This window comes from Dermochelys coriacea, chromosome 10 (assembly GCF_009764565.3).
Source record: "Dermochelys coriacea isolate rDerCor1 chromosome 10, rDerCor1.pri.v4, whole genome shotgun sequence".
Classification (NCBI taxonomy): domain Eukaryota; kingdom Metazoa; phylum Chordata; order Testudines; family Dermochelyidae; genus Dermochelys; species Dermochelys coriacea.
This window is the reverse complement of record NC_050077.1, coordinates 20,805,589-20,833,412: the sequence shown is the minus strand read 5'-3', so window position 1 is coordinate 20,833,412 and position 27,824 is coordinate 20,805,589. Positions and strand designations below refer to the sequence as shown.

Below are 27,824 nucleotides of genomic sequence, written 5' to 3'. Positions count from 1 at the left end.
TGATAAACTCAATGAGATGGACAGGGCCTTTGAGCATCATCCTTCAGAGCAGTGGTCTCCAAAGTTTTTGGATCGCGCACCCCCACGGTGCCGCCAAAGAAAGGAGAGGGGAAGACTTACCACAGGCGTGGCACCGAAGAAAGAAGACGAGAAGACATGTGGCCGAAGAAAGAAGGAGGGAAGACCTGCTGCGGGTGTGTCACCAGAGGGGAAGACCTGCTGCAAGCATGCAGAGCTGCCGCTGAAGGAAAAAAATGGCGGAGTGCTGTCCAATGGTGCTCCTCCTGCCGCGCACCCTCTGGTATCCTCTGGCACACCCCACTTTGGAGACCACTGCTTTAGAGCAGTGGTTCTCAAACTTTTTTTTTCACAGACCACTTGAAAAATGCTGAGGGTCTCAGAGGACCACTTAATGATCTTTCCAAATGTTGTTTGTACCATTAGCTAACTATTGTAAAGCGCTTTGGATAAAAGCACTGTATAAAAAAACCCCGTAATTAACTTTTTGTGTTCTACAAATAAAAGCACACAACTCATATATTAATATCAGTAGTCTTACTTTTCTAATGCGATGGATGTGCCCTCTCCCCCCCCCCCCCACAGCAACCCCCGAGCTGGGGCTGGGAAGGAGCGGGTCTCTGCCCAGCAGCCGCAGCCCTGGAGCTGGGGAAAGTTGCCTCTTTCTCTGGCTGCCACGGGCCTGCACATCCCAAATTCCCCTCCTTTCAACTCCTAAAGAAAGGTGGGTAGGGATCCAAGCCCCTGCTGGTAGAGCAGCCTTCAACATAGTTTTCAGCCTTGTTTCCTGGTGCCACATGGAACTCATTCCCCCTTCTCCCGGACAACCACTGTCCTTTTAAACTATTCCTCCACTGGGCACATGCCTTGTACCTACTGAAGGGTAGGGCCTCTCTACTCAAGTAATGCTCTACTCCTTGCTCTGATTCAGCATGGGGCCTGTAGACCCCACCATATTTCCTCAAGTTCTTCTGCACAGTTTGAGGTTCTTTGCAATTCTTTTCATCCTCATTAGCTCATTTCCAATGCAACATGCAGTTGTGGAGGCCCCCTGGTGAATTTCAGTACCCTGGTTTCCTTATTTTTTGTCAAGAGTTCAGTGTTTTTTGATTTTTTTTGTGGGGGGAGGAAGACCAGAAAGTACAGGAGCAGTTCTAACATACCTGTGGAGAATCAGCCATAGCAGAGTTCTGCTCCGTCACACACTCTCTCCTCTCCAACACAGGGATAGAATGACCCAATATGCTGAGAGGAAGGAAATGGCTGGCACAAGAGGCAGCAGGGCCAACTCCACCAGCTTTCTGGAAACAGAATGCAGCAGGAATCTTCGCTGACTGTTTCCTGCTTTAAGGTACTTTGTGCTGCTTATGTAGTGCAAAGCAGTGTTAGCAGTTCAGAGACTTCAGCCCTATATTTTCATAGCTATTTAAAAATTATACAGAAAACGTCTGACTGGTCCCGAATATAAACTGGGAATATCTCAGAGTTGCCAAGAACTTAAAGGTGAATCCAGGAAGTTAATTTTTTGTTGACTTAGAGTACTGTCTTCCCTAGAAATTAGGCCATGTTAGAATATGAACTTTAACATTGCGCTTGCTACCATGACTCTGAACACATCTATGGTGTCAGTATAGACTGGGACAAGTTACATTTAACATTGTGGCAAATACTGGGACCATGCTCTAACATAACCTAATTTTCAAAACAAGCCGTTCAAAGTAAGGGGAGTGAATATTGTGACAAAATTCCTCCTCTACCTTGGTGGGTCCTGTGCTTATTGGTGGATTTTGTTCGCCTCAGAGATTCACAGTAGCCCTCAGTTTGGCTGCTTCCATGGCTCAAATCTGCCGTTCACTCAGATAACCTCATCACTGGCCAGCATGGGGGAAAAAAAGTAAGAACAATCCCCGCAGTTTCTGCTGATCCACCATGTGGGTTGGGGAACAGCTCAGAGACCTTCCCCTCTGGTGGAACCTCCTGTGTTGGGTCTGGGTTTGGGGGGAACTGGGCCCACCCTCTACCCCGGGCCCTGTGGACTGCAGCTGTCTAGAGTGCCTTCTGGAACAGCTACATGACAGCTACAACTCCCTGGGCTATTTCCCCATGGCCTCTTCCCAACACCTTCTTTGTCCTCACCACAGGACCTTCCTCCTGATGTCTGTTAAGACTTGTACTCCTCAGTCCTCCAGCAGCAAGTCCTCCCACTCCCAGCTCCTTACGTGCACACCTCACTAACTGGAGTGACAGCCTTTTTAAATCAGGTCTCCTGATTAGCCTTAATTAATTCTAGCAGCTTCCCAATTGGCTACAGGTATCCTAATTAGCCTGCCTTAATTAGTTCTAGAAAGTTCCTGAGTGTTCTGGAATAGTCCCTGTTATCTTACCCAGGGAAAAGAGACCTGCTTAACCTGGAACTAATGTATCTACCTTCGACCACTCTCTTGTAGCCATCTGGCCTGACCCTGTCACAATATATATTAAATGAAGACCATCAGGTACTGTCCTCTTTTGAACAGGCAATCTCTCAACCACAGTTGACCGGTGCTTAAAATTAACTAATGTTCAGATGACTACCTCGAGAATTCTGTATCCATTCAGTGTTTTTTTGCATAATTTTCAATCTCTGCAGACTACAGTAGCCTAGATAGGCTATGATATTTTACAGCATGCCAATGAAAATGACATTCAAATCTGCCAAAAAGATAGGAAATCTAGCTTCTAGTAAGTGGAGCAGAGCATTACAACACACAAAGATCAATCAATGTGTTTGTGTAATTAATATAACAGGATCCTGATTATCTGAACCCCAGATTCTGAACTCCCAAACTGCCAACTTGTCTATCAAACAATTTATACCCATTTGTACAATTAATTGGTACTAACTGCTTTCTGCTTATAAACACTTAAAACACTTAACGCTTACAAACACTTAAAGCAATTATCTATTTGCCTTCATTTATTCTCGTTGAAAGGCGTGCAAGAGAAAACAGGCTGCTGTGACCTTATTACAAAAATTGTAGCGAACAGTGGACATGGGGGAAAGCAGTACTGGGTAAATCTACAATTACAGACAGTAAGGAGGATGAAGGGAAATGTAAAGATTTTGCTATGTTGATGGAGACCTTCCAGATGTCAGAACACTGCTGGAATTATACAGCTGTTTTCCTGTTTCTCAATACAACATCAAATCTGCATGCCTGTGACCAAGGAAGGTTTTATTTTTTGTTATAATTTCTTTTAAAAACATCATAGTTTTAAAATGTCCTCTCAGAAAACAACAATAAAACACCAATGAATAAAGTCTCAAGGGCATCAATCTTAAAATTGTCATTTATGGGTTTGCAAATTCTAAGCTAAAACCATAAGATCATGTCTGAAACAAAGATGGAGGATGCTGACAAAAATCCAGTCTGAAACCTCCTATGAGAAAATAAAAAATCTCCCTTCTTCCAGTTACCAATGAAGAAGTCACGTGGGAGTTGACAACAACAATTAGCACGAACATGAATATCTCTTTGAGGGGTCATTTGTGGATGAGGCATGGGAGAGATAGGGAGAGTTTGTTAATAAAGATGAATATGCTAGTTAGAAGGAAAATCACTCAACTTTTAAGTTAGTGCTTACATACTATGAAGCTGTAGAACATTTTGAAAAATGCATGTTGTACATGAATGGGCACAGTGACTGCTATACCTCTTCAGTTTATGGTCGTGTATATTCTTCAACTATGCCTTCGAAGTAGCTTTGATAAAAAAATCTCATATTTTTGCCAAAAAATAAACAACCTTTCTTAGTCCAGGAATTTTTATGCATTTTATAGCATCACAGTGAGTAGCAAGGAGGCAGCTCTGTTTCTATCTTAATTGCTATCAGTTACAATATTTTGACTCCTAATTGACTCCTAATTAAACAAACTCCCTACAATTCAAACAAATTTAAAGTCATCTATGCTGTTTGGAAAGTCAGGATTTACTTATTCTTCCACTGAATTTTCTCTCTCAATTCACAGAAGTTGCCATTTCTGTATAAGCATTCCCACAAATTTCCTTCTTTTTTCTTTATACTTTTTATTCTGGTCTGCTGCTCAACTTGATAATTATCTATTTTGCCTTGAAAAGCCTTTCTATTTTTTTCTCCTCTTAGTAGAGTCCCCTAGTTGCTGCTACCAGTTAAATAATTCTCACAAACATACTCATTTTTGTCCATATATGCTCACTCATAGATTAATAACCTTAGGTTGTTCTCCTCGTGCATCTTCTCAGTTTGAGCTTTCGCTATTATTATAATACATAGGGTCTCATTTTTAGACATGCCATGGACCTGTTCCTCCTATTTACTTTAGGGGGAATAAGAAGTTGTTAGAACTTTTGAAAATTAACTTCACCCAAGATCTACAGTTTTAATTTCTTTTCATTTTTATCATAGCTTTTACTCACATCCATATCCTCCAGAGTTCATTTGACATCTTTTCTTGCTCAGAATTCAACAATACATCCAATTTCATACCTTTTGTACCTCTCTGATATTATCCAGATTACCTGAGACCTGAAGTGAAGTTTCAGCTCTGTCAGAAGTAGCTGATGATCTGCATCAATACTAACATTAAACAGTTTTACATTTGAAAATTGTCATTTTTCCATCTTCGCGGTGCAGGGATTTCATTGATACATTGATTTCCCTTGTCGCCAACATCAAGAGATATTAATGCATTTCCACGTTCCATGATGGGATAATATAATTTTTTTTATGATCAAGATGACTCTCAGAATTGAACTCATTCGCTTATCCTAATTGTTTACTCCCAATCCATGTTATTTCATTACAATGTGGTAGAATCTGGTAAACACTCACTCCACAACTACAGCACTGAATCAATTTCCTGTAATCAGCAGTACATATTTTGGCAGAGAGTTAATAGGACAAATGTAGAACACTTCAGTGTTGTTATCCTAGGTTACTGCAGATGATACACAATCTTGAACTGAAGATTTACAACATAACATCTCTGAGGTAGTTTTTAAATCAGCCTAATATAGACTGGATTATATCCAATAGAGGTGTAAATATATCTTTTTACAGAAAAAGTATAATTTTTTTCCAGTCTTCTTTCTATATTTTGTACACACCAAATTTTCTTCAATAGGGAATAATAAAGAGACTATAATCAAATTAATGTGGCTGCTACAACTCCACAACAGACCACATTGTTTGTTATATATGCAACTCCCATCATAAAAAGTATGTTATCCAATTTGATTTTTCATTTAAGCATTCTTGGTACCAAATCTATAATTTTCTAGAGGCCTCAAACTGCCCTTTTATGTGCCAAGACAGGCAAGAGAGGAACTTCCTAGGTAGTTTGCTCTACTGTTTTGATGTTCCATTCTCTTGAAAAACATTGTGATTGATACCAGGAGATCATTTTTGTCTCCTTCTAAATCTTGACACATACTTCTTGCTCACAAAATGCTGAGCGTATTGAGCACAACCCCATTGCCACAGCATGTCAATGATCTGAAGCACAGCATAAGGAATAGAAACTAGCCGCACTTAGCTCCAAAGTGTATCACAGAACAGTAGGACAGAGTGAATGGAAGAAAAAGCTGTTAAAGAGACAAGCTTTAGTTAGCCTATGGCTAAACAAAATATGATATTTTCAGTTGCTGACCTTCTTCACACATTCTTGAAGACTGTTTTGATACCAAAATATTACTGAAGTGCTCTTGAAGACAGATTATAAAAAATGCTGACCCTTTCACTATTAGATGGTCAGAAGAAAGTTAAAAGTCCACTTCTTTCACACACAATTCAACAAGTTAAAAATTGGTTGATTGACATGACTATCATAGGGAGTAAAATGTATTAATCTATTTCACTTGTATAGATTATTCATTATGTAAGACTATCCATCATTAGAAAAACTCCATGACAAAATGTGCAATACATTTCAGATATACTCTCACAATACAGGCCAGCAAAAAATGTTATGCAGAGTAACAGGAACACATGGTCAATTTAAAAAAAAAAAATCATATGCATCTCCCATCTAGCAAATTTATATGAGTGTAGCATGTTGAAACAACTTCACTGGAAAACTACAGTTGCAATACATTATTTGTAGAGGATTTGAAGAAGGTATATACTTTTCAAGAGTAGCAGGCTACCCAACTTGGGCATGAAGTAGACATGATGAAACACCTTAAAATGGATTATCATAAAGAGTGACACACAGATCAGTTTTTGATCTAGTACCTTTAAAGCAACTTTTAACCACTACTGCAGAAGCCAAGAAATCAGTGACTCATGGACCTAGAGGATATTTGGAGGAGTCTTTGTGAAGAAGAAAAAAAAAGTAGCCTAAAACAAAAAGAACTATTTCATTCTGCTGTGTCCTATGAATAGAGGTTATGTAAATACTACATGTAGTTAAAATAGAATTTTCCATGGTAAAAGGATATTTGTTATATAATGTAATGTGATACTGTATACATTTTATATTCTGAACCTTAGCTGAATGCCATATAAAGATTTGAAAAGAATCAGAAAGCCGTTTTTCACAGAAGCAGTTAAAAGCAATATTAAATGAAAGGGTCTAATTTTTAAATGTGTTAAATCAAATATGACAAAATGTATTACAGATACTAACCCATATTTAAAACAACATAATTAACATGTTCCGTTTTTTAATTCATAACTTGTGCTTGTGTTTCTATTTCTGTAATTATAAATTGCTGATGATCAAATACAATGCTGTGCACCAACCCCCAAAATTCACTTGCTGGACCCCGACAGAACTCTCACTTAAGGTATATTGAGCTAGAAAACAGAATGAAAAAGAGCTGGCTTTGGGCCAGATTCTGATCTCAGTCACACCATTTTTAACAAGATCAGAATCCGGGCTTATGACTGCCATTAGTTAGTTTATCCCTCCAAATTAAAAAAAAAAAATAGTATCAGTGGCTACTGAGATCAAAGATCAGCAAAATTCTGAGTGAAATTTCAATGTCACTTTACTACTACAACGACTTCACAATCTATTTATTACAAAGTTAAGAGGGTGAAGTTGGACAAGTACAGTTGTTTGTCCCTATAATTCTATAGCAGCACAATATTTTACGGTTCCTAGAAGAGATACTTAAATCGTACAACTGCTGTATTTGTTCTGGTGTCAAAAAGCAAGTTATTAATTCAGTGATTGTACCAGTGTTTGCTACTGACAGGAAAAGTAAAGCAGCCTAAAATGTCCACTAGATTTAGAATCAATATACCTATCTCTAAGTCACTAATCACGTGGTAATTAAGGCCTGCTTCTACTCCCATTAAAGTCAACAGAAAATTTATCACTGGACTTTAGTGACACAAGATCAAAACACAGGGGCTAGATACCACAACTCCTTTTCTGCAGTAAAGCTATGAGTTTAACTTGACACAAGACGGCAGACTCCAAATGTGGCAAAGACACTTTGATGCAAAAATTATAGTATAATTATAGTATATTTCTGTAAAAATCAAGTGGACTACACAAATGAATAAAACCAAAGTAACACAATCTTTTTAAAATTAATCTTGGAGGAAAGAAAAGTCCACAAAGCATAAACACCGCAATTTCAGGTCATCCAGGAAGCAAAGTGATAAATTACACGTATAAGAGGTTAAATGGAGTCCTGGGATAAAATTAGGCAAAGGAAAGTCAGGCTAAACATTAGAAAAAAGAATGCTCTCAATAGTTAGACATGACAGACCGATGAACAGTGTTCCCAGTTAAGTAATGGGAGCCCAATCAGTTGGGGGCAATTACAGATGGACTGAGTGCGCCAATGTACCTTTTCAATCTCTAATTTCTAGAATATCATCATATGTAAACAAAACAGTTTCTTAAACTCCTACTTAATATTTTCTACTCATACGTTTTCCTTAGATATTCACTTACCGTATATACTTGTTCATAAGCCAAATTTTTTTTAGTAAAAAAGGGAAGCATGAGAGAAGAGGGTGAGCTTATGAACGGGTATAGAGCGGGAGAGGTGGGACACAGCCCTTCCCTCCAACAGAGGGGGCAAGGAGAGGCAGCACAGCCAACAGAGCCAGAAAGGAAGAAGTGGGGCCAGAGTCTCTCTGTTTCTGGCCACGCTGCTCTCCCTGTAGCCTCCGAAGCAGCTGCAGCTCTGGGGCTGGTAGGCTGCGGCCACGCCACTTGGCCCTGCCTGCCAGAGCCACCTGGCCTGCTAGAGCATGCTGCAGCCGCGCCGCCCAGTCTGGTCCGCTGGAGCAGGCTGCAGCCGCGCCGGCCAGCCTGCCAGATCAACTCTGGCCAGGCCAGAGAGATCCTCCCCTGGACTGCCCCAGCTAAGGTGGGAAGGGATGGAATGGGGAGAGTGTGGGGGTCCCGGGCTAGGGATAGGGTCATATGGAGGGTGGTCACAGGGGTTACTCCCCTGACCCTCAGATTCTCCCACCAGTTGCTGTCCCAGCCCGTCAGGGTAAGCAGCTGGCGGGCCGGGACAGTTTGTTTACTTAGGTTTATCTCCATGCCTGCGGACGCTCGAGGTAAACAAACCGTCTCTGCCCGCCAGCAGCTTATCCTGATGGCTCGGGGGCCAAAGGTTGCCAACCCTGAATTATAGGGTCGGCTTATGAATGGGTCATAAAAAATTTCCATTTTTACTTGTCCATCTTGGAGGGGTCAGCTTATAAACAAACCGGCTTATGATTGAGTATAAACAGTACGTTGATTTCTCAGTACTGTACACGTTAGGATTTTGCACAGTTAATGACATTTCAAACCCACTTAAACTCTGTGGGCTCATTTTCCCTGCAAAGTGATACTTTTGAGATCTTTCTTCCATTATATACTTTCCTTTTACAGTGGTTGGTGGGGGAACTGAGTAACACTTAAATCACCTACTCCACAGAATGTTTAGAATGCAGTGTGGCAGCATCAGGAGACTGTGCAGTTGAGTGGTGATAGTTTGTAAAAATGGGGGTGGAAGAAAGTAGTGAGCAATTGGTAGCAATTTGAGGCAGCACCACAAGAATGAGAACAAGTGAGGAAAGGCTACTGTAGATCCCATGCCCCCCATATATTTTTCCTCTCGCAGGGCTGGGGGAGCTCTGATGGGCTGTTAGTGATACCCTGGGGCAGGAAAGAGAAAGCTATAGGAGGTGTCTAAAGAGAAAAAGACAAGTCTAGGAAGGACAAAATACATACCGAGCAGGCAGAAATCTTAAAGCTAAAGTGATCCAGCTATGCAGGTTACATTTGTTTTTATTACTATTCTGTACTTCTCTGAAACCTCCACTGTTTTGGTTACAAAATAAATATCTTTTTAAACATGAAAAAGACATTTTGTTGCTTTCCACTTTGTTTTGAGTATGATCTGCTTTTATACTCTGAATCTGTAGCTGCTCCTTGTGAGACCTAAAAAAGTGTGCATATGGTGGTTTGTAGGCATAGGTGTCTAGCTTCATCTCTAAACTTTTCACAGAGAGAAGGCAATTTAATGAACTGTGATAACCACATACGCAACCACCACTGTAGTCAGCAGCAATTAAACTTGAGACCATTAGCATCAAAAATCCAGTACTTGAACCAGAGCCATCTCCATTAGCTGTAAGACTTAAATAGCCACTAGAAGGAGATACAGTCACATGCTCACAATAGGTAAGTGTGTTACATACCTCCACAGTTCCACAAGCTCACCCTGAGTGCCTAAAGTCAAGTCCCATGCTGAGTGCCATGCAGCCATGGTTCATAAGTGGGGCTAGCCCGATAACTGATTTTTCAGTTTCTTGGCAGTTTTGAAAAATCAGAATAAAATTATTTTTCGACAGAACCCAAAATGAAGTATTTTGGAATTTTCAGCAAATTGAAAAATTGTCTTCCCACCTCTAGTTAACCACCACTGCAACAACACCCTCCTCTTACTGCAATTTTGACAGTCTACTCCATTTTTTTTTTGTTAAAACTATTTGGCAAATACTGCCTGAATTCAACCCTAAAACTGCATTTTTCAACAAATAAACTATTTGTCTGAAAAATTTTCTCCAGCTCAATTCATAATAAGATAACACTTGAAGTACTGTGGACCTTCATCACTCAAGATAAGTTAGGGCAAACGAATGATTGACAAGAAACTTTCAGCCCATAAGGTACTTACTTTTATTTGCTGAATTTTGGAAAGCCTGTAAGAGATAAAAACCTTAGAATCAGAGAGAAAATGAAAGAAAGACTGAGAGGGAGGGCCTGATCCTTTGAAACAGGGAAAAATTAGGGGAAGAGAGAAAAGATGAGACTGCAGAAATACAGGTTACTTTATGAGAGGCAACTGGCAAGAACGTTGCTGTGGGATTTAATCCTGGTGAGCCACATCCCCAAGGAGAACTACGAATTTGTGATTTTTTTCTTTATAATCACATTTGGATCAAAATCTTATTCCATTTCTTCAAAAAGAGAAAAACACTTTTTCAAGTTAAAAAAATACAGCCTTATTTCTTGTAATGTTTCTAAAGCAAGATATTGCCTATTAAGCTTTTCCTCCCCTTAGTACTGCTAATATGCTGTATCCATACCACAGATCAATGAAACAACTAACACAGAGGACAGTATAATATTACTTTACAAATAAATATTGAAGACTCTGACCTGGAGAAGATAGCTTCCAAACGAATGAATAAAAGAAGTATGTGCAAGGCTAAAAATAGTATTCCTTTGTAAAAGGCTTTAAAATAACAATGTTGTTCTCTAATAATCTCAATAGTAGAGGGCACTGAATGCCATTAGAACATTACAGGCTAGATACTCTAGCTCAAAGTATGAGGCTCGCTGGTGTGCTTTCCAGAGATGTGTTGAAGGCATCTTACCTTAGAACAGAAATGGGTAGAATGCCTCTAAGGCACTGGAGAAACTCATTCAGAAGCACCAACTATTACACCCTTAAAAGGGTACAGTGCGTGCGCTCTCAAGGCCAGGTTCTGGTTGTTGGAAGATGCATATAGGGAAGGAGCTATGTCCACAACTCCAGCGTTCCCATGAACACTCCTCCTGAGCAGAGTAACAGCTCTGTTGTACTATTCCATCCCTCATAGCACTGTCATACTATTTGCTCCCTTGGGGAGTGCACAAGGCTGATAAAAGGGATTCCCAACATTCTCTTCATTCCGTCAGAGAGCCAGAATTCAATGAATTCTGCACAAATTTGAGCTGAAATTGCATTCAAACAAAGCCAGAATTTAGTCCTGTATTTTCAACTGTTCATCTCAGTTCTCATTGCAACTGTCAATACACCACTGCATTCCTGCTAAAAGGAGCATCAACAACCTCAGTACAGAAGATGGGTATCTTATTTGCTTAGAACCCATCATTCCAATTAATATTCGGCCAAAGTGGATTGCAATTTTTTTGGCAACTTCTAAACTCTTAATATCTGTGTCTGGTTATACTCTAAACACTCAATTAACAGATACACTATAATCTCTGGTTTCAGAGTAGCAGCCGTGTTAGTCTGTATTCGCAAAAAGAAAAGGAGTACTTGTGGCACCTTAGAGACTAACAAATTTATTAGAGCATAAGCTTTCGTGAGCTACAGCTCACTTCATCGGATAAATTTGGTGGAAAAAACAGAGGAGAGATTTATATACACACACACAGAGAACATGAAACAATGGGTTTATCATACACACTGTAAGGAGAGTGATCACTTAAGATAAGCCATCACCAGCAGCAGGGGGGGGAAAGGAGGAAAACCTTTCATGGTGACAAGCAAGGTAGGCTAATTCCAGCAGTTAACAAGAATATCAGAGGAACAGTGGGGGGTGGGGTGGGAGGGAGAAATACCATGGGGAAATAGTTTTACTTTGTGTAATGACTCATCCATTCCCAGTCTCTATTCAAGCCTAAGTTAATTGTATCCAGTTTGCAAATTAATTCCAATTCAGCAGTCTCTCGTTGGAGTCTGTTTTTGAAGCTTTTTTGTTGAAGTATAGCCACTCTTAGGTCTGTGATCGAGTGACCAGAGAGATTGAAGTGTTCTCCAACTGGTTTTTGAATGTTATAATTCTTGATGTCTGATTTGTGTCCATTCATTCTTTTGCGTAGAGACTGTCCAGTTTGGCCAATGTACATGGCAGAGGGGCATTGCTGGCACATATCACATTGGTAGATGCGCAGGTGAACGAGCCTCTGATTGTGTGGCTGATGTGATTAGGCCCTATGATGGTATCCCCTGAATAGATATGTGAACAGAGTTGGCAACAGGCTTTGTTGCAAGGATAGGTTCCTGGGTTAGTGGTTCTGTTGTGTGGTGTGTGGTTGCTGGTGAGTATTTGCTTCAGATTGGGGGGCTGTCTGTAAGCAAGGACTGGTCTGTCTCCCAAGATCTGTGAGAGTGATGGGTCGTCCTTCAGGATAGGTTGTAGATCCTTGATGATGCGTTGGAGAGGTTTTAGTTGGGGGCTGAAGGGGATGGCTAGTGGCGTTCTGTTGTTTTCTTTGTTGGGCCTGTCCTGTAGTAGGTGACTTCTGGGTACTCTTCTGGCTCTGTCAATCTGTTTCTTCACTTCAGCAGGTGGGTATTGTAGTTGTAGGAATGCATGATAGAGATCTTGTAGGTGTTTGTCTCTGTCTAAGGGGTTGGAGCAAATGCGGTTATATCGTAGCGCTTGGCTGTAGACAATGGATCGAGTGGTATGATCTGGATGAAAACTAGAGGCATGTAGGTACGAATAGCGGTCAGTAGGTTTCCGATATAGGATGGTGTTTATGTGACCATCGCTTATTAGCACCGTAGTGTCCAGGAAGTGGATCTCTTGTGTGGACTGGTCCAGGCTGAGGTTGATGGTGGGATGGAAATTGTTGAAATCATGGTGGAATTCCTCAAGAGCTTCTTTTCCATGGGTCCAGATGATGAAGATGTCATCAATGTAGCGCAAGTAGAGTAGGGGCATTAGGGGACGAGAGCTGAGGAAGCGTTGTTCTAAGTCAGCCATAAAAATGTTGGCATACTGTGGGGCCATGTGGGTACCCATCGCAGTGCCACTGATTTGAAGGTATACATTGTCACCAAATGTGAAATAGTTATGGGTCAGGACAAAGTCACAAAGTTCAGCCACCAGGTTAGCCGTGACAGTATCGGGGATACTGTTCCTGACGGCTTGTAGTCCATCTTTGTATGGAATGTTGGTGTAGAGGGCTTCTACATCCATAGTGGCCAGGATGGTGTTTTTAGGAAGATCACCAATGGACTGTAGTTTCCTCAGGAAGTCAGTGGTGTCTCGAAGATAGCTGGGAGTGCTGGTAACAAAGGGCCTGAGGAGGGAGTCTACATAGCCAGACAATCCTGCTGTCAGGGTGCCAATGCCTGAGATGATGGGGCGTCCAGGATTTCCAGGTTTATGGATCTTGGGTAGCAGATAGAATACCCCAGGTTGGGGCTCCAGGGGTGTGTCTGTGCGGATTTGTTCTTGTGCTTTTTCGGGGAGTTTCTTGAGCAAATGCTGTAGTTTCTTTTGGTAACTCTCAGTGGGATCAGAGGGTAATGGCTTGTAGAAAGTGGTGTTGGAGAGCTGCCTAGTAGCCTCTTGTCCATACTCCGACCCATTCATGATGACGACAGCACCTCCTTTGTCAGCCTTTTTGATTATGATGTCAGAGTTGTTTCTGAGGCTGTGGATGGCACTGTGTTCTGCATGGCTGAGGTTATGGGGTAAGCGATGCTGCTTTTCCACAATTTCAGCTCGTGCACGTCGGCAGAAGCAGTCTATGTAGAAATCCAGGCTGCTGTTTCGACCTTCAGGAGGAGTCCACCCAGAATCCTTCTTTTTGTAGTGTTGGCAGGAAGGTCTCTGTGGGTTAATATGTTGGTCAGAGGTGTGTTGGAAATATTCCTTGAGTCTGAGACGTCGAAAATAGGATTCTAGGTCACCACAGAACTGTATCATGTTCGTGGGGGTGGAGGGGCAAAAGGAGAGGCCCCGAGATAGGACAGATTCTTCTGCCGGGCTAAGAGTATAGTTGGATAGATTAACAATATTGCTGGGTGGGTTACGGGAACCATTGTTGTGGCCCCTTGTGGCATATAGTAGTTTAGATAGCTTAGTGTCCTTTTTCTTTTGTAGAGAAGCAAAGTGTGTTTTGTAAATGGCTTGTCTAGTTTTTGTAAAGTCCAGCCACGAGGAAGTTTGTGTGGAAGGTTGGTTCTTTATGAGAGTATCCAGTTTTGAGAGCTCATTCTTAATCTTTCCCTGTTTGCTGTAGAGGATGTGGATCAGGTGGTTCCGCAGTTTCTTTGAGAGTGTGTGGCACAAGCTGTCAGCATAGTCTGTGTGGTATGTAGATTGTAATGGATTTTTTACCTTCAGTCCTTTCGGTATGATGTCCATCTGTTTGCATTTGGAGAGGAAGATGATGTCTGTCTGTATCTGTGCGAGTTTTTTCATAAAGTTGACAGATTTCCACTCTATACGGCTAAATTCAGTGCCTTGCATAATGACAGGTTTCAGAGTAGCAGCCGTGTTAGTCTGTATTCGCAAAAAGAAAAGGAGTACTTGTGGCACCTTAGAGACTAACAAATTTATTAGAGCATAAGCTTTCGTGAGCTACAGCTCACTTCATCGGATGCATTTGGTGGAAAAAACAGAGGAGAGATTTATATACACACACACAGAGAACATGAAACAATGGGTTTATCATACACACTGTAAGGAGAGTGATCACTTAAGGTAAGCCATCACCAGCAGCGGGGGGGGGGGGGGGGGGAAGGAGGAAAACCTTTCATGGTGACAAGCAAGGTAGGCTAATTCCAGCAGTTAACAAGAATATCAGAGGAACAGTGGGGGGTGGGGTGGGAGGGAGAAATACCATGGGGAAATAGTTTTACTTTGTGTAATGACTCATCCATTCCCAGTCTCTATTCAAGCCTAAGTTAATTGTATCCAGTTTGCAAATTAATTCCAATTCAGCAGTCTCTCGTTGGAGTCTGTTTTTGAAGCTTTTTTGTTGAAGAATTGCCACTTTTAGGTCTGTGATCGAGTGACCAGAGAGATTGAAGTGTTCTCCAACTGGTTTTTGAATGTTATAATTCTTGATGTCTGATTTGTGTCCATTCATTCTTTTGCGTAGAGATTGTCCAGTTTGGCCAATGTACATGGCAGAGGGGCATTGCTGGCACATGATGGCATATATCACATTGGTAGATGCGCAGGTGAACGAGCCTCTGATTGTGTGGCTGATGTGATTAGGCCCTATGATGGTATCCCCTGAATAGATATGTGAACAGAGTTGGCAACAGGCTTTGTTGCAAGGATAGGTTCCTGGGTTAGTGGTTCTGTTCTGCTTCCACGCTGATGATGGGTTCTGCTTGATAACGATCCAAAACAGTGCGGACTGATGCACATTCACTTTCATCATCTGAGTCAGTCATATGCCACTAGCAGAAGGTTGATTTTCTTTTTTGGTGGTTTGGGTTGGGTAGTTTCCACATCAGAGCATTGCTCTTTTAAGACTTCTAAAAGCATGCTCCACACCTCATCCCTCTCAGAGTTTGGATGGCACTTCAGATTCTTAAACCTTGGGTTGAGAGCTGTTAGCTATTTTTAGAAGTCTCACACCGACACTGTGAAAGTATTCTTAAAACGAACATGTGCTGGGTTATCATCTGAGACTGCTATAACATGAAATATATGCAGAATGCAGGTAAAACAGAGCAGAAGACATACAATTCTCCCCACAAGGAATATAGTCACAAATTGAATTGATGCATTATTTATTTAACGAGCATCATCAGCATGGAAGCATGTCCTCTAGAATGGTGGCTGAAGCATGAAAGGGCAAAGGAATGTTTAGCATATCTCGCATGTAAATAGCTTGCAACCCGGGCTACAAAAGTGCCATGCGAACGCCTGTTCTCACTTTCAGGTGACATTGTAAATAAGAAGCAGACATCAGTATCTCCCATCCACACAAACAAACTTGTTTGTCTTAGCAATTGGCAGAATAAGAAGTAGGAATGTGTGGACTTGGTAGGCTCTAAAGTTTTACACTGTTTTGTTTTTGAGTGCAGTTATAACCAAAAAAAAAATCTGCATTTGTAAGTTACACTTTCACGATAAAGAGATTGCACTTCAGTACTAGTATGAGGTGAATTGAAAAATACTGTTTCTTTTGTTTATCATTTTACAGTGCATGTATTTGTAATAAAAAATAATAATATAAAGTAAGCACTGTGCATTTTGTATTGTAATTGAAATCAATATTGAAAATGTAGAAAAACATCCAAAATATTTAATAAATTTCAATTGGTATTCTATTGTTATAAGTGCGATTAATCTTTTTGAGTTAATTGCGTGAGTTAACTGTGATTAAATTGACAGCCCTAAAAAAAATAACAAAAAGTTCAAATATTTTTCAAATGTTACAACAGGAACTTATTTTTTGTTCATCTCAGTGGGTTATAGTCAATGCTTTTGTAAAATAGAGAAGGTAAAAGAAGCCCTGGATTTTCACACATATATTACACTGGATCATCATTTGAAAGTGTTCTATATTTTATAATGCAGTATGTGAACTATATATAGTCAGCTCTCTGGGGAAAGAAGGAAATATTTTTCCCCCGTGGGAATACTGTGAATTGTACTGATGGAATTATAAAAACAAAAACAATCACACCTGTCTCCTTATGAACTCTTCATTCCTTAACTTGTCTAGACCTGTTTAATATATACTACATATACGGATCCAGACCCTCAGATTGTGTAATCAGCAACATAGTGAAATCAGAGTTAAACTGATTACGAACTGAAGATCTAGCGCACAGTACATGGAAACTGTAGAAGAAGTGGAAAACTCAGTGAGAAAACTTAATAAAGCATGTCAAACTTAGAACATCTTAATTTCTACATGAGTAACTCCATTGGATCCTGAAAGAGAGATTATAATTTATTCTGCTTGGACCATGTTGCAGTCCTAGACTATTTTAAATTTGTTGAAAATATAAAATAAGCATAAAAGCAATGGACAGTTTACAGAGTTTAAAACACCACTGAAAATCAATCTCGCAGAAGATAATAGTTTTTAGGCAGAATGGTAAAGAGTTTCAGACACTTGGTTTGTAAGTATGAAGCCCACTTTACATAAGACAAGATGACTATTCCAAGTCCTTTCACACTTGGCTTAAGAAACAAAGTAGTACGTTTATATTTTTTTCTCCTAGCTGTTGACATAGGAAATATCCAGCATCATTACTGATAATCTTCCTCTCAACTCCCTGCGTTTTTCTTTTTTAAATTTTTATTATTAAATGACCCTTGTACTCACAAAAATGCATTCTCAATAAAATAAAGGAGTTATTGATTAAAATATAAATTATTATATTTTTGCTGTTACCATGCATTCTATATTTAATATTTAGTAGTAGTACAGAAGAAAACACCAGGAGCTGTCTAAATAAGAAGTTCCTGGAGCCACCACATTTAAATTTAAACTCTTATATGACAGATATCTTGAAAAGAAAATAACATCTGTGCTTCCTAAAGTCTTTGAAAGATTTTTTTTTTTACTGGATAATCATTTACTCCAGGCACTCAATATTATTTGGAGACAAGACCTTACTGAAGGCTTAAATCGAGATAACTCAAAATCACACATTTTGCAAGCCTCCTTCATTTTACTGTCCAAAAATCTTTGGTATAGTCTGCTTTAACATTCACTGCAGTTGCCAAACTCCTTCTGAAGATCACAAGATCCACACAAGAAGGGGGGGATGGAAGAAGAGGCGGGGCCTCAGGGAAGGGTTGGGGCAGGGACAGGGCCTTGGGGAAGGGGAAGGGGAAGGGACAGGGCAAGGGTGTTCAGTTTTCTGCAATGAGAAAGTTGGCTATCCTAGGCCTACACTACTTGCCTGACTTATGTGTAGGTTTTTAATAGGGGCACTTGGGTGAAAGATTCATCTGTATGCCAGGTCTGCCTCAGATCTCCAAATGGAACGTTCCTCAAGAGCATGACAGATGCTATGGTGGAGCAGTGTGGGAATGGGACTGTTATTCACCTGCCCCCTAATAAGTTGCATCATTTTGACCTGACCTGATCTCACCTCCTTACCTACATCTCCAGATCTATGAGCTGCCGTGGGAAAGGCAAAAAAATCCACCCCACCTTGGACAAACTGGTGGTGAGGGAAAAATTCTTTCCCAGCCCCAGAGAAAAAAGTTGACTAGCACAAGAAAATAGCAGATCAAAAACTCAGTTATATTCTGATCCCATGGGTTGGAGGGTAGGAACTGCTGATCAACAATTGAGAGATAACGAGTTCCTTCCAGCATGCAGGAATATAAATACCTCCCCCTCCACCAGTGAATATGGACCCCCTAGCTGGTCTGACTACTTCCTCTTCCTCCCTTGGCTCCACTCAAGTAAGTCCATCCCCCTTTCTTCTCCTTGTAATTCAAATGTCGTAGGCACCCTTAAAAGAGCACTAATTGCTTTTTTCCTGCTTCTCAGACAAAGTCATCAGATTTAATTGCAGTGAGCACATTCTATTCAAGAGGGGAGAGGAGAGAGAATGTGGACACACCACTCATGAGGGAGAAGAGAATCTAGTTCTTATTATTACACAAGATTATTTGTGGACATAATTCTCTTGCACACCCCCTTTTATAACTCCGGGCTATGTTGTATATTGAACTACATGACCGCACAGAGCAATAAGCATGAGTTAGACTCCTTATTATACCTTTGTTTGGGCCTAGATATGGAGTTCAGCCATACAGTAGCAGGTGGTTGCAGAGTATCCACTTACTCCATCCCCTCTCAACCTCACCATGAACATCTGGGTCATTATCTTTGGCTCTGCCATCCCTCGTATCCTGAACACACTGGCCAACACAGCTGAGCCAGCATTGATGGTGTGGTAATTTACTAGTGGTATAAGTCAACAGCAAACTATTCCTCCTTCCAGTAGAGCAATGGGGAACAGAGCAGAATCTGTGTTTCAGACCATTGTGTCTAAGACATAGTGCCTCCTGGGGTGATGCAGTTTGTGCAGCATGCCTGATAGGGCCAGTCATACAATCTAGGCTTTATTCTTCAAAACCACATGTGAAAATGTATGATACAACATGAAGAAAAGCATAAGAATTGGGCAATACATTCTACAAAACGTTAGTTGGGAGATACAATGTCTGATCATTGAATGGCCATCACTTTCTACTTTTATGCAAGATGATTAATTTTTAAGATCTTTAAGTTTTTCTACAAATAAATATTTGATTTTACTTCGTCATTTCTGAAGAAAGATTCTTTTTTTCATGTATTTTTTTCATCATAATGATGCCTTTTTAATAGTAGTTTGTGAAAAAACATAGGGCCAGATTCTCATCTCACGTAAGTGAGAGCAGCTTTGTGGACTTCAGTGAAGATTCTCAATTACCCCAGCTAAGAACCTGACTCTGAACATTTAGCCCTGCAAAGTTGTTGATATTAATCCCACACTTACTGCATTGTTTTTATATACAACTTCCTAATGTTACACTTTAATGTGGCATATATCTCACTTCTACTACTTTTTTTAAAGCTGATTTTACTTTTTAAAGTAATTTCCTAATATATGGTGACTTTGGCTGATACAAACAAGACTCTTACAATCTGACCATACAATTCCTGAAACAAACTATAGGTACAATTTGATGCATATATGGGAGAGATTCATAGATACTAAGGTCAGAAGGACCATTATGATCATCTAGTCCGACCTCCTGCACAACACAGGCCACAGAATCTCACCCACCCACTCCTGCGAAAAACCTTTCACCTATGTCTGAGCTATTGAAATCCTCAAATCGTCGTTTAAAGACTTCAAGGAGCAGATAATCATCCAGCAAGTGACGCATGCTCCATGCTACAGAGGAAGGTGAAAAACCTCCAGGGCCTCTTCCAATCTGCCCTGGAAGAAAATTCTTTCCCAACCCCACATATGGCGATCAGCTAAACCCTGAGCATATGGGCAAGATTCACCAGCCAGATACCCAGGAAAGAATTTTCTGTAGTAACTCAGATCCCATCCCATCACAGGCCATTTGGCCTATTCACCATGAATATTTAAAGATCAATTAATTACCAAAATCATGTTATCCCATCATACCATCTCCTCCATAAACTTATCAAGTTTAATCTTAAAGCCAGATAAGTCTTTTTCCCCCACTGCTTCCATTGGAAGGCTATTCCAAAACTTCACTCCTCTGATGGTTAGAAACCTTCATCTAATTTCAAGTCTAAATTTCCCAATGACCAGTTTATATCCATTTGTTCTTGTGTCCACATTGGTACTGAGCTTAAATAATTCCTCTCCCTCTCTGGTATTTATCCCTCTGATATATTTATAGAGAGCAATCATATCTCCCCTCAACCTTCTTTTAGTTAGGTTAAACAAGCCAAGCTCCTTGAAAGGACAGCCTTAGGGGGAAAAAGAGAATCACTTCCATTTATTTTTCTCCTTTCCTCCCTCTGTCCCACCTTTTATGTTCATACATATGCCCATTTTTGTTTCATGACACCTAAACTGTCCCTCTTCCACTACAACTCTTGAATGTATTTAAGACTCTGACTCCACATTGCAGAAGAACTGAATCTTTGATTGTCAGGATAGCCGCGTTAAAATATTCTGGTTGGATATCATCATGGTCGACTAGATATATTTAGGCAGTTTACTTTGTGGTCTGCTTGGGAAACATCACGGAGGTGTTAGGACAATGCAGAAAATCCTAATTGTCTAGAATCCCTGGTCAGCTGAGTGTGAAGAGGAGGACATGGCATAGTCTCTGTATCTCATCTTTCTTGATCATACTGTAGTCATTTATATTTACCATGATACTGTACTTTTATTATGCACTTAAAATGTGGGGGTCTTACCACATTCTTGGGAGTTTCTGGGTTGCTAGACCAAAACAGTGACTTGTATAAATGAATCAGGTTTCAGTGAGATGAGGCTGCCAACATGGGAGAAATATGAGGGAGTCAGGAATGGTTTGCCACTTCCCTACAGGTTTTCTCAACTTCCTGGTTGGCCAGGGAAGGGAAGTTTTCAAACCCTGCCAGCAGTTAGAGGACAGCTGGGAAAGGAGTAAAAAGAACTAGTATCACTCTCCTCCAGCAGTAACTTGTTCACCTTCTTCCTTTCAGAGGTTAACTTTGATGGATGCATGTGTCAGTTCATCAAATATTTTCAAGTTTTGAATTTGTGTTCTCTGCTTTTGTGTCCAGAACGTAAGTTAGTTATTTTGAATCAGGAAAGATTTTCTCCTTACAACATACTGGCCCTGCTGTTATGATGGTGAGGGCTTCCATTTCTATTGAGAAGTGAATCACTCAACATTTAGCTATTAAAGGGTAGGTTCAGCTGTTTCTGATAGAAATTATTTGATGTTCTGTTACACTTGAAAACTCTCATCCTAAAACATGATGGTGGCCTGGGAAACATGAGGCTGAGGCACATGTGAGGGGAAGGTGTGCAGGGGACAAGCATTAGAACACTTAGTTTGCTGCAAACTGGAATCTAATCTGCACTGTACTAACCTGCTACCCACTAAGGATGCACCTACATTGCACAGTTCTGTCCGTGGCGTGTAGAGTATATTCTTGGGTAGCACCCCAGCATAGGTTTAAGCAGCAGTGTAGATGGTGAAGCATGGCTTAGGCAAGTAGAGTACAGACACTCCTGAAGGGTATGGATATGGACCCGAGTTCATGTCCTGCATGGCTCTCTACTCGCTCACGCCATGCCTTCTGTCTACACTGCTACTTTTAGCCATGGAGCGTCCCACTGCCTCTTAGCTGCTGGAGTCTTTCCCCACCACAGAAAAAGATCCAGCAGTGGGGAAAAGAGATTCTCGCATGCGGGGGCGGAAGCAGAGAAAGGCTCTGGCAACTCCCCGCTGCTGGAACCCTTCTCTGCTGCAGGTAAGGACTCCAGTAGCTCCCTGCCACTACAGCCATTCTCAGCGGCAGGGAAAAGCTTTAGTAGCCTGAGGAAGGTGGGGGACAGAGACAGCAGGGAAGCTCCCAGCTGCTGAAGCTCTTCCCCATCACAGGGAAAGGTTCTGGCACCAGGGAGACAGAGGGAAAAAGGCTGAGCCTTTGCCCGCTGCCTCCCCATGCCAGAGCCTTTCCTTCACCACAGTAAAAGGCTCTGGCAGCAGGGAGCAGCCTTTCCCACTGGCCTCCCCTCTGCCAGAGCCTTTTACTGACAGCTATGCAACACCATATGAATGTGGTGTGCTTTTCTCTGCAGCATGTAGCTACTTGCTTGCCATGTAGATGTAGCCTAAATGTCCATGTGGACCCTGCTGCCACACATTAAAAGCTCTATAGTGCACTTTGATCTACCCTGCTTTGAAATGGGAGTATATTAAAGAACACTAGAGAACTTTTAGTGTGTAGTGGCAGGTGTCTATGCAAGCCCTTAGACACAAAGCACCTCTCTTCCATTTCTATTATCACAACTCTCATATTTTCAGGCTGTGAAACCACTCAAACCACTCCGAAGAACATTCCATGGGGGTGGGGGGGGGGAGGAGAAAGGAATTGCAAATGTTCTGTAGTTGAATTTGGGCCTTGAGCCTGTGTTGGAGCTTATAAAGCCTTCTTGATACTGAATATAGGAGCAGTGACTAATATGATGGGTTATCTTACATTTAATTACAAAGTTGGTAAAGCTGGAGTCAGAAATCTTTATAACAAAATTGCTGTATATGCTGTATATGTCTGTGCATTTATTGGTGCTGTCAAAAGTGGGAGTGACAATAAAATAATAAACAGTATGCTGTAAGTTATTTCCATGTCGTAATTGCCTTTCATGTGTGGTTTGAAAAAATGAAAAAAACTTGAACATTTGTTAACCTAGATACAACTACTAAGCCTAATAAACCAGGGCTTGAAACACATTTTCTAACAGAATAGTATCCCAGATGGAGAGTGGATTGGGTGAAAACAGAGCTGTCTTACTTACACCTTTTAAAAACCCTAGCGGTTTGAAAATGAACCATCAAACAGAATAACTCTGGGAATAAGATATTGAGTATTAACCCTGAGAATGAGGATTAGTCTTGATTTTTAAAGTTTGTAATAAATGTTCCTTCTGGTATCTTTTGGCTTCTTTTAGTTTTAGATTAAATAGGAAGATCTAATAGTGAAAGTTGTATGAGTTATGTCATTTCATTTCTGTAATTTCCATTATTGTTTTTGTTTAAATACCTGCTTTCAAAAAATAAAATAAAATAAAATAAAATAAAATAAATAGCATCAGAAGCTCGTCTAGATCTTATAAGGTCACATAGAGATTTAATGTCATAATATATCATATGTATTGCGTATTACTATCTCCAAGAATTTTGAAAAGAAAACTGAGAAAATGTTTAATATCTAAATAGCGATCTTTCTTGTTTTAATATGTCAGTGATAATGCTAAAATTTAGGGCTGTCAAGCGATTAAAGATTTAATTACGATTAATCGCACTGTTAAACAATAATAATCATTATCATCATCATGTTCCTATTACGCCTCTGGCATTTAGGGCAGTGAAGAAGCTCCTCCACTCCTGTCTGTTTTGGGCAAGTCTTTCAAAGGTTCCCCAGCTGTGCCCCAGGTTTTTCAGCTCGGCTTCTACAGCTCTTCGCCATGTTGCTTTCAGTGGCCTCATTTTCGCTTGCCTTCAGGTGTCCATCTTATTGCTACTCTGCTGATGGAATCAGTTTCCATTCAAAACACATGACTGATCCATCTCCAATGCCTCCTGGCAATGATGGTGCTCAGATCCTCTTGTCTGCTCTGTGTCAATAGATGTTGGTTTGAGATTGTTCTGGGCCAAAATTTAGAGGATTTTTCTGAGGCAGGTTGTATGGAATGAAAACAGTTTGGACATGTCATATTTTCTCATTACCCAGCATTCTGCACTATGAAGTAGTGTTGAAAGTATGCAGCTCTGATAAATCTTTAGTTTGTTTTTGGTGTTGTATTTTGATGATTTCCAGACTTTATTTAAGCTCCTGAAGGTGTTCCTGGCTTTATTGATTTTGTTCCGGATGTCCTGACTTGTTCACCATCCTGGCTGATGGTGCTGCCCAAGTAGGTGAATGTTTCTACATTGGTGAGAACATAATCCTCTATCCTTATTGGTGTTGGTGAGGCAATATTAAAGGTCATGATATCTGTCTTATTGTAATTGATTTTCAGTCCAATTTGCTAGCTGAATGCATTGAGTCGAGTTGTTTCTTCTTTTACATGGTGTTGGGTATGTGATAGGAGAACGACATCATCTGCGAACTCCGGGTCTTCAATGGATGAGTAGAGGGTCCATTTAATGCCTCTTGGCATGTCAATCTGTCAATAACAGATGTGAAAGTGAGAAGGGGTGCAGATGTTGGCAGCGACCACCACCTTGTGACAGCCTCCATCAAGCTAAAACTGAGAAGTGTGGGTCCACCAAACAAGGGACATAGACATTATGATATTAAAGTCTCTTGAAATATGGAAAGCCTTCGTTCTGCAGTTAAAGAACAAATTTCAGCACTTGCAAACCTTGATGAAGAGGAGGGGAATGCAGATGAGGAGAACAACAAGAAGTGGGACAAAGTAACAGCAATTTATAAACAAAGCAGTAAAGCCTGTTTAGGCTACAGGCAGAAGAGAAGAAAGGAGTGGATTACCCCTAGCACATGGAACGCTATAGAAACCAGATGAGTCCTAAAGAAAAAAATTTTAGACACAAATACCACAAGGACAAAAATGCCTTGTGAGAGTGGACAAACAGCATTATATTGATAATCTGGCAACCCAAGCAAAGGATGCAGCTGCTCGTGGTGAACAAGGAACCGTCTACAAAATGACACGGCCTATCAGTGGGAAATGGAAGACACCAACAAACACTCTCATCAGGAACAAACAAGGATACCTACTAACAACCGAAAAAGAACAAGAAATGTGCTGGACAGAGCATTTCAAAGAATTGCTGAAGAGGGAGCCACCTAAAAAAGCAGCAAACATCCAGGAGGCAGAAGAATATCAACACAGACACCCGAACTAAGGAAGAGATCATTCAAGCCATCAAATCCTTAAAAAATGGGAAAGCTCCTGGCAAGGATAACTTGAATCCAAAATTGTTCAAGGTAAATCCTAAATTAGCAGCATCTATCCTGGCCCCTCTATTTACATCAGTCTAGGAAAGGGAAAAAATGCCAGATGAGTGGACCAATGGGGTTATAGTGAAGATACCAAAGAAAGGAACTCTCAGTGATTGTAATAACTGGCGTGGTATCACATTTTTATCTGTGTCAAGCAAAGTATTGTGTAAGATCATAGTCCAGCATACATCAGAGGCAGTTGATAGCGTTCTCAGAAAAGAGCAAGCTGGTTTTCAGAAAGGGTGTGGATACACAGACCAAACAGTAATAGAATACCATTTATTTAAATATTTTGGATGTTTTCTACATTTTCAAATATATTGATTTCAATTACACACAGAATACAAAGTATACAGTATTCAGTTTATATTTATTTTTATTACAAATATTTGTACTGTAAAAAAACAAAAGAAATAGTACTGTAATGCAATCGCTTTATCATGAAAATTGAACTTACAAATGTAGAATTATGTACAAAAACTGCATTCAGAAATAAAACAATGTAAAATTTTAGAGACTACAAGTCCACTCAGTCCTACCTCTTGGTCAGCCAATCGCTCAGACAAGCAAGCTTGTTTACATTTGCAGGAGATAATGCTGCAAGCTTCTCCTTTACGTCACCTGAAACTGAGAATAGGCATTCGCATGGTACTGTTATATAGCTGGCATCGCAAAATATTTACCTGCCAAATGCCCTAAAGATTCATATTTCCCTTCATGCTTCAACCACCATTCCAGAGAACGTGTCCATGCTGATGATGGGTTCTGTTCGATAACAATCCAAAGTAGTGCGGACCGATGCATGTTCATTTTCATCATCTGAGTCAAATGCCACCAGCAGAAGGTTGATTTTCTTTTTTGGTGGTTTGGTTCTGTACTTTCCACATCAGAACATTGCTCTTTTAAGACTTCTGGAAGCATGCTCCATACTTCGTCCCACTCAGATTTTAAAAGGCACTTCAGATTCTTAAATCTTGGGTCGAATGGACTTGTAGGCTCTAAAATTTTACATTGTTTTGTTTTAAGTGCAGTTATATAACAAAAAAAAAATCCACATTTACACTTTCATGATAAAGAGATTGCACTACAGTACTTGCATGATGTGAATTGAAAAATACTATTTCTTTTATCATTTTTGGAGTGCAAATATTTATAATAAAAAATAATATAAAGTGAGCACTGTACACTTTGTATTCTGTGTTGTAATTGAAATCAATATATTTGAAAATGTAGAAAAACGTCAATAAATATTTAATAAATTTCAATTAGTATTCTATTGTTTTAAGTGCAATTAAAACTCAATTAATTCCAATTAATTTTTTAAATCGCAATTAATTTTTTTAGTTAATTGCGTGAGTTAACTGCGATTAATCAACAGCCCCACTAAAATTACAATGTTTTTTCTTTATAGATTCTCAGGTTGGCATAAATCCAATTTGTACATACCAAGTTTACCTGACAGCTGTAGATTATTGCATTAATAGCTAAATCTTTTCCTTAGCAGTAAATAATTTAAATCATTTAAAAGCTGAGAACTTTAATGAATATACAGGGAGGAAAGATGCTGCAAAACACGGAACTAAATACATGGCTATATTTTAATCTAACTTTCCACTTTGCATGAGTCTTTCAAATCCCACTGTTTTTAGATGCTTTTTAAGTCTGTGTTAATATAACACTTTGGGGCAAATATGTCAGTATGGTACATGGAAAATTAATTGCTAAACAACCAGTGGAAGCTTCTCCACTAAGTCCCAGTACATCTTGTAGAATACGTACATCAAATATCTGTACTAAATTGATAAAAAGTCAGAGATTTAAAGTGAGAAGGAAATCTTGCCATGAATACTACATCCTCTTTCACCCACTGTATAAAAATTATCCAATATTTTCTTCTGATTTATATTTCAGTGCTGTGTTGATTGCTGTCTTGTATTTTGATAAATGAAGCTACTATAATGGAAGGTAATTTAGGCTCTAAGGAGCTCAGATTCCATTGAAAGGTGTCTGACATAAGAGAAAAAAAAATCTATGACATGGTATTTTATAGTACCATGTATTTGTTTTTCTCTGCCTAATAATAGACTTGAATTGATGGTGGATTGGAATTAAGGGTGCCATTTTTGTAGGGTTGTTTTTTTTTTAAACACAGGCTGTTCACATAACTATTCAAGGTCTTCTGCAAAATTCACATTATTTACTCAATAGTTTACAGTGGGTCAGAATGATTTAGATCTCTGCACTCCAAACATGGCTCCCTTGGAGACTTGCAGAGTATTGTGTGTGTTTGCTCTCTGGAAATGTTATTAAATTGATCTCTGACAACAGCACTTTTGAACAGCTTTGTATTTTGTTCTGTACTACTGGAGCTAGTACTATGTTGATACATACATTGTGATCCACTTTCAAATAATGACTGTTACTTTTTAATACACCCATAAATACTAAACGTGTGTCTTCCACATTGTAATGCCCAACAAACTATTTACATAAATAAACATCCAAAACTGGTTAATTGTTTTAAAACTCCAGTTGTGAAAATTAAAATATCAGAGATGCTATTGTACTAAACATTTATAGGGGAAAAGAATGAGCACAGACTTTATGTGCCATGTTTCAGCCTGGCGAGACCTTTAGACCTGAC

At 39.9% G+C, this 27,824-nt stretch overlaps 1 protein-coding gene and 1 long non-coding RNA gene across 2 annotated transcripts in view; both read right to left on the bottom strand.

The window, feature by feature from the left end:
- SNX29 (sorting nexin 29) overlaps positions 1–27,824 on the bottom strand; it is a 477,394-nt gene that overhangs the window by 152,567 nt on the left and 297,003 nt on the right.
- On the bottom strand, positions 272–26,177 carry LOC122456157. The gene is made up of 4 exons (XR_006274848.1): positions 25,797–26,177; positions 7,045–7,052; positions 5,471–5,476; positions 272–284 (listed from the first exon to the last, which is right to left on the bottom strand). It is a non-coding gene; the product is annotated as an uncharacterized LOC122456157 (long non-coding RNA).